Source organism: Tetrao urogallus, assembly GCF_951394365.1.
Source record: "Tetrao urogallus genome assembly, chromosome: 20".
Lineage (NCBI taxonomy): Eukaryota > Metazoa > Chordata > Aves > Galliformes > Phasianidae > Tetrao > Tetrao urogallus.
Window position 1 is genome coordinate 2,998,129 of NC_136833.1, and position 17,489 is coordinate 3,015,617.

Below are 17,489 nucleotides of genomic sequence, written 5' to 3' on the forward strand. Positions count from 1 at the left end.
GTTTGCCCAGCACAGGCAGCTTTCTCACACACTGCCAAGTGTTGGCTGTACCCCACCAAGGGGCTGACAAACTGCACTGGACGTGCGGCTTGCAGGAGATAAATGAATGCTCCGCATGCCCTGGCGGCCCCGTAACCCACTCAGATGTAATCCCCTACGCCTAATTCAGCACAGCCCTCCTGCCACAGATTGGTCAGCATCAATGCCAGCTCCAGCACATAACTGCGATAACAGGCGTTCATGAAGTGGCCATAAATAAGCCCTCCAAAAGCCCGAAAATCTCCAATCTTATCCTCATGCTGCAACGCAGCCCTCCTGGGGCTCTGGTATTTGGGGTACCTGCCCTTCCCACACCAACCTAGGGCACATGTACATGATTCAGCCCTATAAACATCCGCTGCCCCATAACCACTGCCCCATTGCAATGTGTCTCCTCGCACCCAAAGATCTCCTTTTTCACTCCATCTGTTTGCACAAGTTGAAAAATGACAGTGTTTGAGGTCAGCCCCCAGTCAGGGGCTGGGAACAGGTCCCCCCGAACCAAGCCAGTTTGTTGGGGTTTGTTTAACCCCTTCCAAGGGGAAGAATGGCTCCGAGCCATCAGACACCTCCTCCCTTGCTTTATTTTATCAATAAAAAGCAGGGCACCTGCTGGAAAAGCTCCTCACACACGCCGGCACCAAACGAAAACATCCCCAGGCATCCATCGCAGCCACTGCCCCAAATAACCCACAGCACAGCTCCGTCCCACTCCGAACACAAGCACAGAACAAACCAGATCTCTTGCAAACAGCCAGCTTCTGTGTCACCGTGGCAAGGCAGCACCTCTCACCCCGGCTCCGCCACGTCCCTCCAGCATCCCCACACCACCAAGCTGCCATGCTGCAACCTCTCGCCGGGCAGGCGCAGCAGCTCTGGCTTTGAGCAACAGCCTCTTCATTTACTGAAGAAAACAATAAACAAATCAACAAAAATGGGGGAAAAACCCACGGAGCGTGGCAGGGAAGGGATGCTGTGCTGGGAGGAGCGCTCGGGATGCGTGCTGCGGTGCTGCTGGGGCTCAGGTTGCGTTTCCCAGAAGCGGGTGGCCCATGGCTGCTAAAATTAGGTGAGGGCATGTGGAGCTCGCTCTGTTGCACCACTGCAGCTGCCGGCTGTGAATAGATCCCCGAAGGAGAGCAAGCCCTTGGTAGAAAGATAAGACAAGGCCGGGATGAGCCGTTGGGGCTGGGATTGGGGTTGCACATCAGTGCCGAAACGGGGCCGGCGGGCAGGAGGTGAGTGCTGGTAATGAGCATCATGGCCATGCCACAGGGCTGAGTGACAGGGGGTCAAACCCTGACCCACGGACCTACATCTGTGTGTGCCCCATGCCACTTGGCAACCCGTGGGTTTTAAACCCAGGTGCAACACCACAAAGCACGGCTCCAGCCAAGCCTGGAGCCAAGGGCGATGGGGAGCAGGGAGAGGACGGGATCCAGTTTCCAGAGTCTGCTTTCTTGGTATGTAAGCTAACACTCGTGTTATTTAAAGCTGGAGTTTTAGCAGCGTTCAGCTACTGTTTGCGTGATCAGGATAAAAAATCGCAATCCTAATTCCTGGCCCCCCGGTGCCTATGGCAACTGGTATCCGTCTCCTTGGAAACTAATCTCGTGGTATTTGAACAATGTACCAAGGGCCTTTAATCTCCCAAACACTGTAAATCTTTATTCTAGCCTGCTCTCCTCCTACCCCAAGAGCCAACATAAAAAGCCTGTTGTTTTCCGTGCACTTACAGAGATCCAAACTCAGATTTTATATCACACAGCCACACAGATTTCTTTTCCCCTTCCTTTTTTCCTCTAAATCAAAGAGGAATCCCACGTGCAGGTGGCAGCAATGCCTCATGCCCACGGATGCAGAAGCAAAACCCCAAACTGCAGTCCTTCACACAAGGTCCCAGCCGCATTCTTTTGGGATGTTTCCCTACATCCCACGCCTTGGGAAGGGAACACAGATCCCATACCCCCAGTGCACACAGGGATGTGCAGAACGAAGCCCTCCCGCCATGCATTCCCATTGGGTTGGGGCAGTGCACCGGGGCAAGGTGTGTGCATTGGGCACATCCTCAGTGCTGAGCCCATCCCAGCCCATGGCCATGCTCACAATGTGCTTGCTGCACTTCTCAGGTAATTCTCTCTGCACAAGGAGGGTCTGATAGAAGAGCCACTGTTTAATCTCATTACAGTTTAATTTTATCGCTGATATTTCAGCTCTCTGCTTGTTGTTTCAGTAGCGAGTTTCCCCCCTTGTTTCAGGACATGCTGCTTGCCAGCCCCGTGCCTGGCTCCATGCTGCATCAATGAGCTCAATGAGAAATAAAAAAAAACCAGCTTTCTGCAGGGATTAAAGGATGCTCAGAACCTGCAGCCACCAGCAACTCGCAGGACACGGAAAAGCAAATTTTGGGTCTGAGTCAGCATCGATACATGAGAGCACACTGCTCCTCTATCCTGCTAGCTCCTTCTTTACATTCTCTGTTTAAAGGGAAGACCTAGAGAAGCTCAACACAACTTTGGGGCTGGAGAGCCAGCAGCAATTCTGTTGGAGCTTCTCTAGGTCTTCTGTTTAAAGGGAAGACCTAGAGAAGCTCCAACAGAATTGCTGCTGGCTCTCCAGCCCCAAAGTTGTGTTGAGCTCACCCCAACTTGGTGTTACCAGCCACAGCATCACCACTGGCTCTCAGACACAAACAGCCCTGAGTCCTACAGCCCCCATCCAGCAGCAAGATCAGCTGGGATGGGATGCCTTCCCCACGCCCCAGCATCCCCATGGCCAACAGAGCCAGACTGAGACATCCCACCCAGCATCCCACCGGTGCCACTGGTCCTGCAGAGATTCGCTGGTGGCTAATAGGGCTCAGACACACACCCCAATTTTGTCACCGGGCGCCTGGTGGGAGCCATCCAGCCAGCAGCAAATGACTCGGGATGAGCAGACAGATGAACAGGAACAGACACACACCCAGAGACAGCGATGACACCGCTCCCAAACGATCGGCGCCCAGGCGGAGCTGCTCCTCCTCCTCAGGCTATGAGGAAGCCTTGCAAGGAGCTGGGAGCCCTTCAGGGGCTGCCCCGGGCTGAAGGCAGCCCTAAGACACAGCCAGGGCCTCTCCCAGATGCTTCTGCAAGGAGTCACAGCCAGGACTAGGACTAGGTGACCCAGGTATTGCCACTAGCTCCTGCGTGGCCTTGCAGCACAGGCACCAGCATTTCTGCATGCATCAAGCCATATAACCACCTCAGTTCCCACGAGGAGCCATCCCCATGCCATCCTTATCCATATAATCTCAGGACAGCAGTCCCAAACCCACTCCCTGCCCCACACTCCTCCCTCTGTAGGGCGTTTAACCCACTCATCCCACACACATCCCTTCTCATCCCATCCCCATCCTTCTCACCACTCCGACTGCTCTCACGGTGGGATACCACTGACAGAGGTGTTCCTAACGCCAACAAGAGCAGGGAGGGATTCCAAGAGAAAATCTGCAAGAACTGATGAATGGGGAATGTAATTCCTGCACTGCTGTGCATGGGCTGGTGGTTCTGAGCATCACCAAAGCCACCCCCGAGCCCCTGCGGAGCCTCAGTTCTGCTGGTAACACATGTAGCCTTGCTAACCTCCAGATTAATTCTAATTTCCATTGTGTTATGAAACACATTATCTGTTGAAACTAAGTCAACAGTTGTTTGCATTTACGTGTAAACACAGTGAATATTAGGAACAGGGCCAGCATTATATTTGCATACGAAATGCAGCCCGCACTGCCCTCTCTCCCTGGCTTTTTCCGTCCCTGCAGTTAAAGGCAGGGGATGCATGGAGATCACACAGCCTAAAACCAGAGCAGCCCAAGAAGAACACGCTGCTTTCCCCCTTCCTATTTTTATTTTCGTGCAGCAGGAAGAAAACATCCTTTAAAACTACATAATGCAGAAACACACACACTCCCCTTAATCTTGTACCCAAAACTAAACCGCTTCAAATTCTCACTGATGTGCATATCTTATCAGCCTGCTTTGCATACCGTATAAATATTTATTTGCTTTTAATCCTGCAAAAAGCAAACCTGCCTTGTGGCACATTTCCCTTCTACGCAGAGCTGTGATGCTTTTAATCGGGTTTCCAGCACCCAGAAAAGTGCAAAGCGAAGCGGCCAAACGCCGTGTGGGGATGGGAAGGGATTGGTGCTGAGAGGCTCAGCTCCCCACATTCAGGGCAGCTCCAAGCACAGACCCTCACTGCACCCCCCTTGGTACCCACAAACCACAAAACTTATATGAACTGGAACAAAAATATCTCCCCCATCCCGAGCATCCCTCCTTGCACACGGAGCTCTCAGCTCAGGTGCACCAACAAAGGGCACCTCCAGGCTATTCTGGGGGGAACATTCAGAGCAGAAGGGACAAATTGCACATAAATACCCCCAGTTGCATCTGCACAAGCCACTCTTGCCCTAATGCTGTCCATACCTGGATTCCCTCTGGCAGCAGATGGATGGCAAGCAGTGCCTTCACCCGCATCCGTCCCTGCTCTGCAGAGATCAAAGCATTCAAACAGGGCTCTGCGCCGCCTGAGATTGGGAATTAATTTCTTAATCAGTTCCCCTCAAATGGGTGGAGAGCAATTAGGGAATCAGCACGGCCGCCTCCGGAGTGGGACACTGGAGAGCCCTCGAGCCGCCACGAGCACCAGAGCTGCTTTGTGATGGGAAGGCAAATATTGGAAGAGGTGCTGCCCCAGTTGGGCTCTCCATCGAGAGCCACACGAGGAGGAACTGGCAATGATGCCGGTCCATAATAAAGCATCCAACTGAATGCAGGCTGGCTGCCCTGAGAAAGGTTTTCTCTGGAAGTCAGGCTGTTGAGCGGCACTTGGTAATCCCTGCTGCTTCCAGGGCTCAGATCTAAGCAAGGGGCACAGAACCCATCTGGTCTCACACTTCTTATGTAGAAACCCCAATGCCCCAAAGAGCACCCAGGTAGAAACACGGCAGCCAAAGCACAGGGAGCATCCTTTCAATCCAAAAGGGAAGATGAAATAGGAGCTCAGCTTCCGGATTGGGATCCCAAAAGAGTTGCAGGATGCTCACCAAGGCGAGACAAAGCTCCTCTGAATGCCCAATCAGAGGAAAAGCTGATGCTATCTGGTCCCAAAGCAGGAGACCTTCCCCTGGGGAGCCCTTGCAAAGCCCCTCCAGGCATCTTCGGAGAACCCTCCATGCACCTCAGCAAACTAAAGGAACCAAAGGACACCCACAGGTCCTACCCAAGCCCTTGCCCCTGCCACATGCCCAGTCCCACAGCAAACTCTCTGGGAGCTGTGTTAGGGAGCAGTCAGCCCATGGATTTCTCCCTCAGCCTCCCATCCAACACCACACTGCCCATAATACAAAACTCTGAGAAGAGTCAGCTCAGCTCTCGCTGTTCTCCTTCCAGCTCCTCAAAACACCAAGGGCAATAAAGAGAGATTGAAGCAGAAAGCAAAATCAATACTGAGAAGGAACGATCTGGGCTTAAACGCCTTCTGTAACATCGCTGGCTAAAAGCAGGTTAATGCAAGGAAAAAGAAAATAAGAAAGAAAAACCCGTCACAAACTGACAGTTTAAGAGTGTTTGCTGCAATGGAAGGAGCCATCAGCATCCGCATCCCAGCTTGATGTCACCATGCACCCATTTCCCTTTGGGGATGTGCAGCAAGGCAGCTATCATGGGAACACACGGCGACAGCCATCCGTCCATCCATCCCGCATCTCTGACAGCAGTGATTTCCCTTCCTGCTCATCTGGTCCTGCATCACCCACACCTGCAAAGGGCTCATTCCAATTGCTGGCAGGCGCCTGCCCCAGCAACCCCAGCATCCTCTCAGCGCCTGGCCCAGCACAGCCAGCCTGTGCCTTCTTTTTTAATTATTGGGTTTAAAAATGAGAAAGGATGCCTACGTGCTCCCATGCATCAGCAGCAATGCGGTAAGATCCCGGCTGAGTTAAAAATAGTCCTTTGCCAGCAGCCGCCCACAGAAGCCCCTTTGCGTCTGCATTTCCATCCAATGGCTCCATTGCACTGGGAGGTCATCAAGCAGGAAAACACTCATTTTGCCCCCACCAACGAGGAACCTAACAATGTACATATTCAATAGCAGAAGCAATATCTCAGACACCAGTGCAGAAAGAAATCAGGAGTAAGCAACTCTGCCCATGGGAGGTGGCTCGGAACGAGATGATCTTTAATGTCCCCTCCAAGCAAAGCCAGTCAATGATTCTATGAGTAAGAAAGCATACGAGTGACACGCCCATAAAACCAGCAGTTTGCTTGCAAAGAGCATCTCAGGAGTGGGGTCCTGCAGGTAACAGAGGGAAACTTTTGCAGGAGACAGCTTTCATCACGGAGCAGTGGGCGCACGCAGACCTGGATGGGGCTGTATTTATGCAGGTGTAATTCCCACGGAGATAAAGACCTCTGTTTTCAATAGGAGACAGCATCATACATAAATTACAATAGCAAACATCAGAAAACAAAGACATTTTCAAGAGAGCACATAATCCTCACAGCAGCAGCTCGGGAAAACCCCACCGGAGAGATGCAGGGAGCTCACCCACACCCAGGATAATCCCATCCCATGGCAAAGGAAACACCTTTGGGCAGGTGGGAAAAAATGCACTGCCACAGCCCCTCGCTGCAGCAAAGCAATGCTGGGTTCTGCACCCATCCCAGTGGCAGGGATGCACTGCACCACCTGCGGCCATCTCACGGGGCTGCGGCTCACATTTGCTTCTCCTGAGCTCTGGTGGGGGTTTTTTTTGTTGCTTTTTTTTGTGTGTGTGAAATAAAATAAATAAATGCAACCTGACACTAATCCTAATGGTTTTAATAAATGTTTAATGCCTTGCTAAAGGTCGCCCACTCTCACTGAGCATTTGTATTAATAGCGCATGGGCTGCTTGGCGTTAACCATGTTGTTTCGTGGGGGCTTGAGGCTGGCATGCTGCAATACTGTAGGAAGAGGCATGGCTCCTGGCTGGCAGGGAGCAGTGACACAGAGCAGTCCCTAAAATGCCCCAGCATCCCACAGTGAACCTAAATGACCCCCATGCAGGGCTCTCACACCATGCTCATCCCCTCTGGCCAAACTTGATGTGGGTGGAGGTGTCTGCATCTTTTCGGTGAGTTATAAATCAGGGTGAAGTGCCCCTTTTGCAGGTTGGGTGTCTGTAATATCATCCAGGGGCTTTCTAGGCATTTGTCCCCAGAAAGGCAAGATGAAATTACAGCACTGCGATGCCCCGAAAGGGTGCAGAGCGATTTATTCTCGGCGATCCTCCTCTAATGACGCTAATTTATAACCTTGTCAGGAGGCGCACGCAGGCTCCAGGCCCCATACAGCTCCCTGCCCCCCACAGGCTGCACAGCCCCAACCCCAACAGGAACCCGGATGTTTATTTAAGACCCAAAAACCCCAAAGGCCCTTTAAACAAGCACAGTTCCTGACCTATTTCACCAACTGGGAGCGGGCCTCGCCTATGGAGGTTGCAGGAGGGCTTCCGGCACCTGTATGGACATCACCCCGACCCAACAAGCTGCTCCCAACCCCGTGTGGACCATGTTCCACTCCACTGGGCTGAATGATCCTGCACAGAAGGAAGGATGACACTTGGGAAAGCACAAAGCTGCACGTCCACCACCCCACGGGCTCCCATGGACATGGTGGCATCTCAGGGGCATCCCTGCAACCAGGCTGTGAGTCCCTCTGCTGCAGCCTCAGCCCTCCCACGTGTTCCCTGCTGCAAGAGCACATCTCCTTATAGGAAAACCAAAGAGTGGCTTGGGAAGGCAGCACTATCAGCTTGACCTGGTTTCTAAGGGACCTGAGGTGACCCTCATGAAGGTCCCATCCAACAACCCCACTATGCTCCTATGGTTCCTGTGGCAACTGTAGAGCCATTCAATGAGCCCAGGCTGGTGTGAAGGAAGGAAGCCATAAGGAAAAACCCTTCCTCCATCCAATGTACCAACAACTGTCATTCCTGCCAGGAGGTACAAGATCCAGAGCGGACGATGTCCCTCCAGCCCCACCACCAAGAGCTTGCTGAGGAGCTGCAGCCATTCCTCTGGCAGTAACGCCACCCACAGCGGTGCTTCAGCAGATGGTGGGTTGTAACATGGTCATATTTACCTAACGAGATCATTTTATCACATTCCTCCAACAATAAAGAGAGAGACAGAAACCAACTCCTGGGCTTCAGCAACCCAGTTGCCAAGAAGAAAAAGACAATGGGAGCAGGGCCCACAGGAACAACAATCATCACTCCAGAGGTCACCTTACAACAGGGATGTTTTCATGGGAAAAAAACAGTGATGTGCATGCACCAAAAAAGACCTACAATGCAGTTCTTCAACGGCTAGGCTTCAAAATGCTAAGGAGCACAGCTTGGCACAACGAAGACGTCCAACACAGGACCTGGCCAGGTAAATACTAATGCAGTACCAATAATACAGATAATTCCCACATACAGGCTGCCCAGGGAGGTGGTGCAGTCACTGTCCCTGGAGGTGTTCAAGAAAAGGGTACAAACAGCCCTGAGGGACACGGTGGGGATGGGCTGGTGGTCAGACTACACGATCTCAGTGGTCTTTCCAACCTTAACGAGTCTACGAGGCATGCAAACCCTTCACAAGCACCACAAGGTGCACGTTTGCTCTCCAGGAACATCACCTGTCCCCAGCTAAGAACACAACAACTGACAGCAACCAGACCAGAACAGGGCAATAAACACTCCACAACCAAGTTACAAAGCTTCCTGCCCACAGGATTCTCACCTCTGTCACCTCCAGTGTGATTTATGCCCCACAACGTGCTCCAGGCTCACGCTGGATGCTGCTCTCACACACAGCATTCAGGTTGCCCCTTGTGAGGCCAGGAACTGGGCTGCACCATCCCTTCCATCTCAGGATATTCTCTGATTCTACACAGCTCCCCAGAGGCTCTGAGCCTCCACATGGGTATTTTCTCCTTTTGATGTTGCAGATTTAGAGAAAATGAAGATGGAGGCACCTCGTAATTCAAGTGAAAGGTGGAGATTAGCTTAGAGGAAGAAAGTCCTGGTAAAGGATGATTAGATTGCTGCGAATTTGCAAAGGCAGAGCAATAGTCTTTGCTGGTCTCCTATTCGTTTAGTTGAAGTTAATTCTCTTCTTAAAACAGCCATAATAGCACTGAGCACAGACAAAGCCACAAAAGCCAGAAAATGCAAACAGAAGCTGTTTGTATATACAAATGTAAATCCCACCAAGGTACAATCTGCTTTTAAGAAGGTGATTCTTGCACTGACTGCTTTTCTTAATAACATTTCACCAACGGGGAAAGCTTTACTGATACTGTAGGTAAGTCCCTTGGAAATCACCATCAAAGTATTTGAGAAGTGGCGACTGGCAGCAAATCTTAAGCTAAGACTGCTCCAGAAACATGAAACCATCAGTCTTCCCTCCCCTATCACACAGGAATACAGCATAAAACCTCCCACAGCTCCTCGATGGGATTTTCTCACACAAGTGGCCCCTGTCCCCCACACCAGGTCCCACCTGGCACCATGACGATGGTCAACACCCCAGCACATGGATGGATGAGGACCCAACACAGGATCACGGCTCAGCAAGGCAGAGCTGCCGCCCCTCCAAACGCAACCACTTGGCATTTTTCTCATGGCCTAGAAGCTCATTTGATCCGTGGGGTTGTGCTAAGAAGCAAGCACTAAACCAGCAGCCTTGCTCAAAGCAAGAGCAAAACCCCAAACCCACAATCTGTAAGCCCACTTGAATCGTGGCCACTGTGCAAACCTGGAGTTTCCCGCAGCCTCTGGCCAGACCATAGGCTCCAAACCTGTTCTTGAAGATGATGTTTCATGAGATTTAAATAAAACATACAGGGAAGTGAAAGGCAACACCTGGGCACAGCAAGGTCTCTGGTCTGCAACAACCCACTGTCCGCCCAGCAAAAAGGACCTGCTTTCTGCTCTGCTGAGCACCCAGGTGGGTACCGAGCACACCCAGAGACCCCTCCCCACTGCTTTCAGCTGGGAGCTTCCCAATAAATGAACTTAAAAGCATTTTTATCTCCTGGATGGATACCTCCTTCCTGAGAAGGAGCTTCCAGTAGGTCTTCTCATCCCTCTTCTCAAGGAGAAGGCAAACAGTCCCCACCACTCGCTCCTTTGCCATGATGACCACCACACGTCTCCCATTTACAACCCAGGCTCCAACAGCAAAGGGAGCAAACACATCCTCCAAGACGGGGCTCTGCTGCCCAGCTCGGGGACCACTGGCACTGCCATGGGTGGCAGAAGACCAGCTCAGGCCCCGGCTGCCGTCCCTCTGCATTCCTATGCTGAGCCTGACCGCCTGGGTGCAGCCAACCAAATTCCCAGAGGAAGTACAGGGCATTGATAATTGCCTCAAAAAATCCCAGCTATTTCCTGTGGGAACAGCAGATGGGAATCCCCCATTAGCTCCGACAGCACGAGATCGCTCAAATCACTGTGACGGTCTGGGTTTGGGGGCTTTGGGGTATTTTCTTCATTCCAGCAGAGCATTGCTCAGGGATGATGCGACGCTGTTCACGCAGGTGTGGGTGCAGGGCAACCAGACACATCCTTGAAGGGCCAGGACACAGAAAGGGCCTGAAAATTGGCCCTTCTGCAGCACACAAGGTCTTGCAAGTTGTCTCCCATGCCAGGTTATCAGAGCAGCACGCAAGGGCAAGGCGTCCCTAGCACCAGGCTTGGAGGGCAAGTTGCTAAATACGTCCCCAAGCAGGTTCCTTCCCTTCTCTCCAGCTTCTCATTAGCAAACCTAAACGAGCTGGGGACGTTCCTGCCTCTCCTCCCCTGCACGAGCAGCTGCAGCAGCACGGAAGCAGTGGCACAAACACGGGATTGCTTTGGGGAACAAAACCCAGACACACAGGCAGGACGTGCAGCGGTGGTCAGATCCTCCTTAACCAGCCCAGTTCACCTCACGGTTTTCTCCCCAAACCCAATCAACAGGCTGCAGGGTCAGGAAGGCACACAAGCATCCCTAGTGTCCGTGTTCCCTACGGTGGTTCCTAAAGGCCGGCAAAAGCACGGGGAAGCATGCAGCCCTGCAGCAGCATCTCCAAGAAGAGGCAAAAACCCGCTCCAGGAGGGACAGCGCAATAGGGCAGTGCGTCCCTATAGGCACACATCTCCTTTAGTCACCCTGATGGGTGTCCTCACAGCATCCAGGTGGCGGCTGCAGAGGAGAAGGGAAAAGCAGCGGGGAGCTCTGAGCGATGCCGGCACAGGGCAGCGCACACGGCCACGCCGGGGCTCGGAGCTTCGCCACGGGACTCGGGAGAAGCACCGAGTGGCTCCAACACCGCAGCAGGCGGAGAGCTCAGGCCGCTTCAATTCTGACAATCGAGCGCTGCGGCGATTTTCACAAAAGTAGAAAATTCCGCCGGCTCAGACGGGTCCCAGCAGCGGGGATCCGACCGAAATGCCCCTTCTCCCACCGCAGCCCCTCCGCCGGGCACACGCACAGCGGCAGCCCCGACAAAGGCATCCCTGCCCGCCCGGAGCTCACAGCGAACACAACCCCGCAACCCCACCGCTCCGTGCGGCGATGCCCGGCCGCGGTTACCTGCAACGAGCCGCCGGCTGCGGGGCTCAAAGCGTGACGCAGTAATGGGATCGCTCCGCTTTACAGCTTATCCCGGCTAACCCCACGCGCTGGAAGGACAAGGGCACCGGGTGCTCCCCGGGGAGGAACTTTCTCCCCATCTCGCCCAGCACCGGAGATCCCCACGTCTCCGATGCCGTCTCCTACATCCGTCCGCAGGTGCGGTATTGAGATCAGGTCGGCTCCAGTACGGTCCCCAATACCGTCCCGCGTTTGTCGTTAGCTCCGCTCCCCGATCCCGTCCCGGGCTCCGGTCTCCGATCTCACGTTCCCCAGCCGTGCCCCAGCAGCAGCGCACACGTCCACGTTCCGTCCGCAGCCCCACGCCGCGCTCCCGACTCCACCGCCGCTATCGGAGATCCCGGCACCCCCCGCTCCCCCGCCCCGCGCCGCGGCCGAGCCCGGATCCCCCCGAGCCGCTCTGCCCCCCCCCCCCCCCTCCGGCCCCATTGTCCCCACGCCCCCCCCCGGCCCGCAGCCGCCCCCCGGTGCCGCGGGAGGGGCCGAAACTTTCGCTCACCGCAGGGCGGCCCCGGCGGAGCGCGGCGCTGCCTCCCCGGCGGCTGTGCGCGGGAGCGGCGGGGGCGGGCGGCGGGGCCGGGCCGGGGCAGGACAGGGCCGGGCCGGGCCGGGCCACACCGCCTCCCGCCGCCGCCGCCGCCGCCGCCACCGCCGCCGCCGCCGCCGCCACCTCCTCCCCGCGCGGGCGGCGGGCGGGGCCGGTGCTGCCCGCCGGGCCGGGCCGAGGCCGAGGCCGGGCCGGGGCGGGCAGGGCGCCCTGCTCGGGAGCGGAGAGCTCTTTGTTCTGTAATCCCAGTAAGAGTGCCAGCCATTCGCCCCGCCGTTAATCCCAGCCCCGCTCAACAACAACATCCATTGGCTGCCATTTACATACAGGATTAACCAGCCCGCAGCCCGGCCGGGGGAGGGAGCCGAGCCGTGCCGAGCCGTGCCGAGCCCATCCGCGGGGCCGGGGGCGGCGGGGACCCCCGAGGAGCGGCCCGCAGCGCGGAGCGAGCGGCGGCGGCGGTGCCGTCCCAGGGCGCCTATCGCCACCTGTTGGTGCCGGGGAGCGGCCCCTGGGCGGCAGGATTGCCACGGGTTTGGGTTTGGGTTTGGGTTTGGGTTTGGGTTTGGGTTTGGGTTTGGGTTTGGGTTTGGGTTTGGGTTTGGGTTTGGGTTTGGGTTTGCGTGAATATCTCCCTCCCACCCCCCGCCATCTCCTTCTTTGAAGCGCGTTATGCGGTTCGCTGGATTTTCTTTTTTGGATGAGTGATGACCCCTGCGAGGTTGAATGGAGGAGAAAAGCCTTTGGCGAACGTTTGGTTTGAGTTTCTGGGAGAGCCGAAACGGGGCTCGGCTCCAATGCTCCTTCCTTAGCATCAGACCTGGCACAAAACATCCCAAATCCCAACAGGGATGAAGGAGGAGGGATTTTCTCACACAAGTGGCCCCTGTCCCCCACACCAGGTCCCACCTGGCACCATGACGATGGTCAACACCCCAGCACATGGATGGATGAGGACCCAACACAGGATCACGGCTCAGCAAGGCAGAGCTGCCGCCCCTCCAAACGCAACCACTTGGCATTTTTCTCATGGCCTAGAAGCTCATTTGATCCGTGGGGTTGTGCTAAGAAGCAAGCACTAAACCAGCAGCCTTGCTCAAAGCAAGAGCAAAACCCCAAACCCACAATCTGTAAGCCCACTTGAATCGTGGCCACTGCGCAACCTGGAGCCTCCCGCTGAGGTGAGGTGGTAACAGCGATGGGACGGGGTGTGATGGCCTCCAGTTGCACCAGGAGAGGTTCAGGTTGGATGTTAGGAAGTATTTCTTCCCTAAAAGAGTGGTGCTGCTGTGGCACAGCTGCCCACGGGGGTGGTGGGCTCACACCATCCCCAGAGCTGTTCAAAATCCATGTAGATGTGGCACCGAGGGACGTGGGCAGTGGTTTGGTTGGACTCGGTGATCTTAGGGGTCTTTTCCAACCTTCGTGATTCCATGAAATCCCAACCAAATCCCATTGAGGACAGTGGTGCATCCTGACGGTGCACAGTTCTGTGCACTGAGGGCTCAGGTGAGCGCCGGGAGCATCTGCTGTCCCGCAGCCCCGTATCACCCACACACTGAGTGAGACAACCAGCTCCCCTTTCTGAATAATTAAATGGAAGACGTTAGAGGAAAGAAATCAGGGCATCATTTGGCTAATTATCTTCAAGCCAGAGCGACAAAAAAAAAAAAAAAAAAAAAAAAAAAGCACACAAAATTAATTTAATTGGGTCAAACAATAGCGTTGCCGTGAAGCAGCTGCACGGGGCTCCTGTAGTGCCTCGCTGGGACCTCAGCTCTGTGTCACTGCTTGGGAAACCTCGTGTCAGGGGAACAGCGGGGGAAACGGGCTCTGTGGACCCATGTGAGCCCATGGACATTGTCCGTGTCATCCCCATGTCATCTCCATGCTGCAACCCGGCCGTGCCCTATGCAATAGGCAGGGGTTTGGGGAGGATTGCAGAGGGAGAGTCCCAATCCATCCTGAAAAACAGGAAGAGAAGGCTGGGAATGCAGCATGGGCAGGGCTGGGAGCTCACCTGTGGGTGCCAGGGGGAGGGGGGGCACCTGGAGCTGCCCCAGATGTTCCCCAGGTGGAGCATCCATGCGTCCTACAGGGACATCCACCCAAAGGGCTGAAGGCAAAGCTTTGCACGTTCTGCTGCAGTTTGAACATCTGCAGAAGTCTCCGATGAAAAGGAAAACCGCCTCAATGGGATGAAAGCGTGTGGGCAAAACATCTTATCTGGGGCTGAAACAACGTGCCTAACAAAAACAGCCAGCGAGGAGAACGCGCTCAGAGAGGGATGTTTTAATCTGATCTCACTGCAGAAATAAAGCACTTCCTTGTCACAGCGCTGACAAAAGAAAAGGCAACAGAGCCAGAAAACAATTATATCTGCAGAAAGAGATATATGTTGGGTTTTGTTTTTTTTTTTTAATTTGTTAATTAGTGACTGCTGGGCATCACAAGGATCGTTGTTTGATATGCTGATTCCTTCCTTCTCTCGGTGGAATTGGAGAGCACACACACACAAAAAGACACTTCTTTAGAATGGGAAATAGAGAAAAAGTTTCAGAAAGGTCAGGAGAAATGTAATAGGAAGAACGAGTCTGAGTTCTCCCTCCCTAGAGGGGCGCTGTGTTGGTGTACTGCGGGTGTTGTACCCCAGCACAACAAAATGCTTTCTGAATTATAGATCAAGAGCGCTGCCAGTGGGCGCCTCGGGTGGGGAGTGCAAATGTGGGATGCAGGAGGGGCAGAGAGCAAAACCAGGGGCAGGGAAAGCGGGGGGAGATTTCCTGAGCAACATCTCTGCGCTGCTGAGCAACGCTGGCAAGAGCACTGCACCACCAGAGCTGGTATCCATGGGTCCCAAACACATCTGTAGAAAGATCAAAAAAATCACAGTCCCTCCATTCCCTGCCTGCTGGGGCAGCAAGGAAGGCTTGCATGGAATATTTACAATCTCTATCTGCCTTTAACATATCTATCTGTGCTGCCAGCTGTCTGCATTTGTGTGGCTCTTTGAACGCCGTGCTGCAAAAATAGTTTGCTCCGGAGCAATAGATAAAATGGTTTTCCAGTTGTCTCGCCTTCACTCTTGAATTATTTCCATGCTAATGAGAACCCTGCAGAGGCAACTCCCAGACAGCATCCTGGGGAGCTGAGCAGTGACATTGCCACTTCCCAACCCAGCATCCATTCTGAACCCAAGAAGCAGAAAGGAGTGGCAGGCAGAAAGCTGGGGAGCCAGGATTGTGCCAGAGGCACTGGGAGGGATGCTGATGACTTGAGGGGCTCCAACGACCCAACCACCCTCTTGGCTCCAAGGTCCATATTTCAGCATCCAGATGGGGTTGGGATGGTCTCACAAGGCTAGGATGCCACTCATGCATTTTTAATACAACTCTACGGTTACAGCTGGAACCTCCTCCCAGCCCTTGAGACCTGTGTGGCTCTGCAGCACGGCTTTGGGTCCAGCTCCATCCCATTGGGCAGCTCCTCACCCTACCCAATCTGCTTTCAGCCCCTAATTGCACCTCCCCAGCCTGCTGCCCAGCAAAGTCAACCTCCCCAAAGAACCCACATCCTTATGGACCTCTCCCATACTGGGAATGACCCCAAAGACCCCAAACCATTGGTGCCATTGATGCTCTGCCCCATGCAGTCCCAGTGCTGGTCAGGGCACCTGCCTACTCGTGGCCTTGCAGCACCAATGCCAAGGGCAAGAGAGATTGGCATTCCCAGTGGATCTGTGCAGCTGAAAAGTAAACTTAACGATGTTATCCACCAATCTGATAATTAATACCCTGGATGCTTTTTACTGGAACAAGTGAGGGCCAGGACGTGCAGGGGATTTTAATGAGGGGCTTTGATGGGGAGGTACGAGCCTGGAAGAGGACTTGAGGGTCAACGGGGGGGATTTGGGGGCTGGGATCAGCCCCGGGTGCCTCCTACCCCATATGGAGTGCCCTTGGGCTGCTCCCAGCCTCATTCCCACCTTGCCAGCAGCCAGGCACCCACTTGCCCTCTCTGCTTGGAGCTGAGCGCTGCATCCCATGGGCTTTTTTAGATAACATGCTTCCAAGATACTTCAATATTAGAGAGGAAGCACTTCCCCAGGTTCTCCCAGGCAGGACCTGCTGCCCTCCAGCACCCTGATGGCAATGGGGATGCAGGCACCGGCCCTCACACCCAATTTTCTCAAAAATGCTTATATCTGTAGTTGATCCCACTGCTATTTTTAATACAGATGCTTTATTGAGATTCAAATGAATGTTTCAAATCCTCTCTCCTTTGCATAATTCTTTTTAATTAACACTTCAAAAGGTTTGAACACAAGATCTGTGCTATTTCCCTAACGATGTTGCCCCAATCTCCTTTTCCCCAAAGCTCCCCTGCCACAGTTCTGAGGGCAAAAGCTGAGGACAGAGCTGTCCCCAAGGCAGTAGGTGATGGTGTCAGGCTCAGGTTCTGCAGGAACATCAGTGGAAGGGGTGAATCACCACTAATCCATCAGCACGACAGCCTGGGGTTGGCATAGAGCTGGTGATGGCTGAAGTAAATGGGGTTGGGGTCACCGCTCTGCCATCCTCCAGCCCAGTATCAGCTGCTGTCACACAGCAGTGCCTCCAAAATGGAGTAAAACACCCCCAAAAACGTAAGAGCTTCTCAACAGCCTTCCTGAGTGTTGGGAATAACCCACAGCCCTAAGGATAGATCGTGGGCACGGGGTGAAGGAAAGGAGGTCCCCATCCCCATGGGTCCCCGCTCGCTGGGGGGAGCCCTCCTTCACCCAGAAGATAAATGCAGTGCAGCGAAAACAGCAGTGAATTCTTGGGTTTCAATTCCTGCAAGCGCAGAAGTGATTAGACACAACAAAATTGTATAATTAGGATTTAATAAGAGACCGTCCCAGACATGCAAAAGAAGTAGGTTAGACAGTGGCCTTTGTTCAGCTACAAAAGACATTAATTTGCAAATACTCTCAATATTCTTTTTTTTTTTTGTTTTTTTTGTTATTTAGACTGATTTTTTGAAAGCCTCTGATAAAACAAGAAATCTGGACTAAGCATTCCAACTGCATTTCCAAGTGCAGGAATCCAGCTTTGATGTTCCCCTTGATAACATCTTTTTAGAGCCTTGACTGCATCAAATTAAATTCTGATTACTCCGATAGCACAACACAGCTTCCAAATGTATTC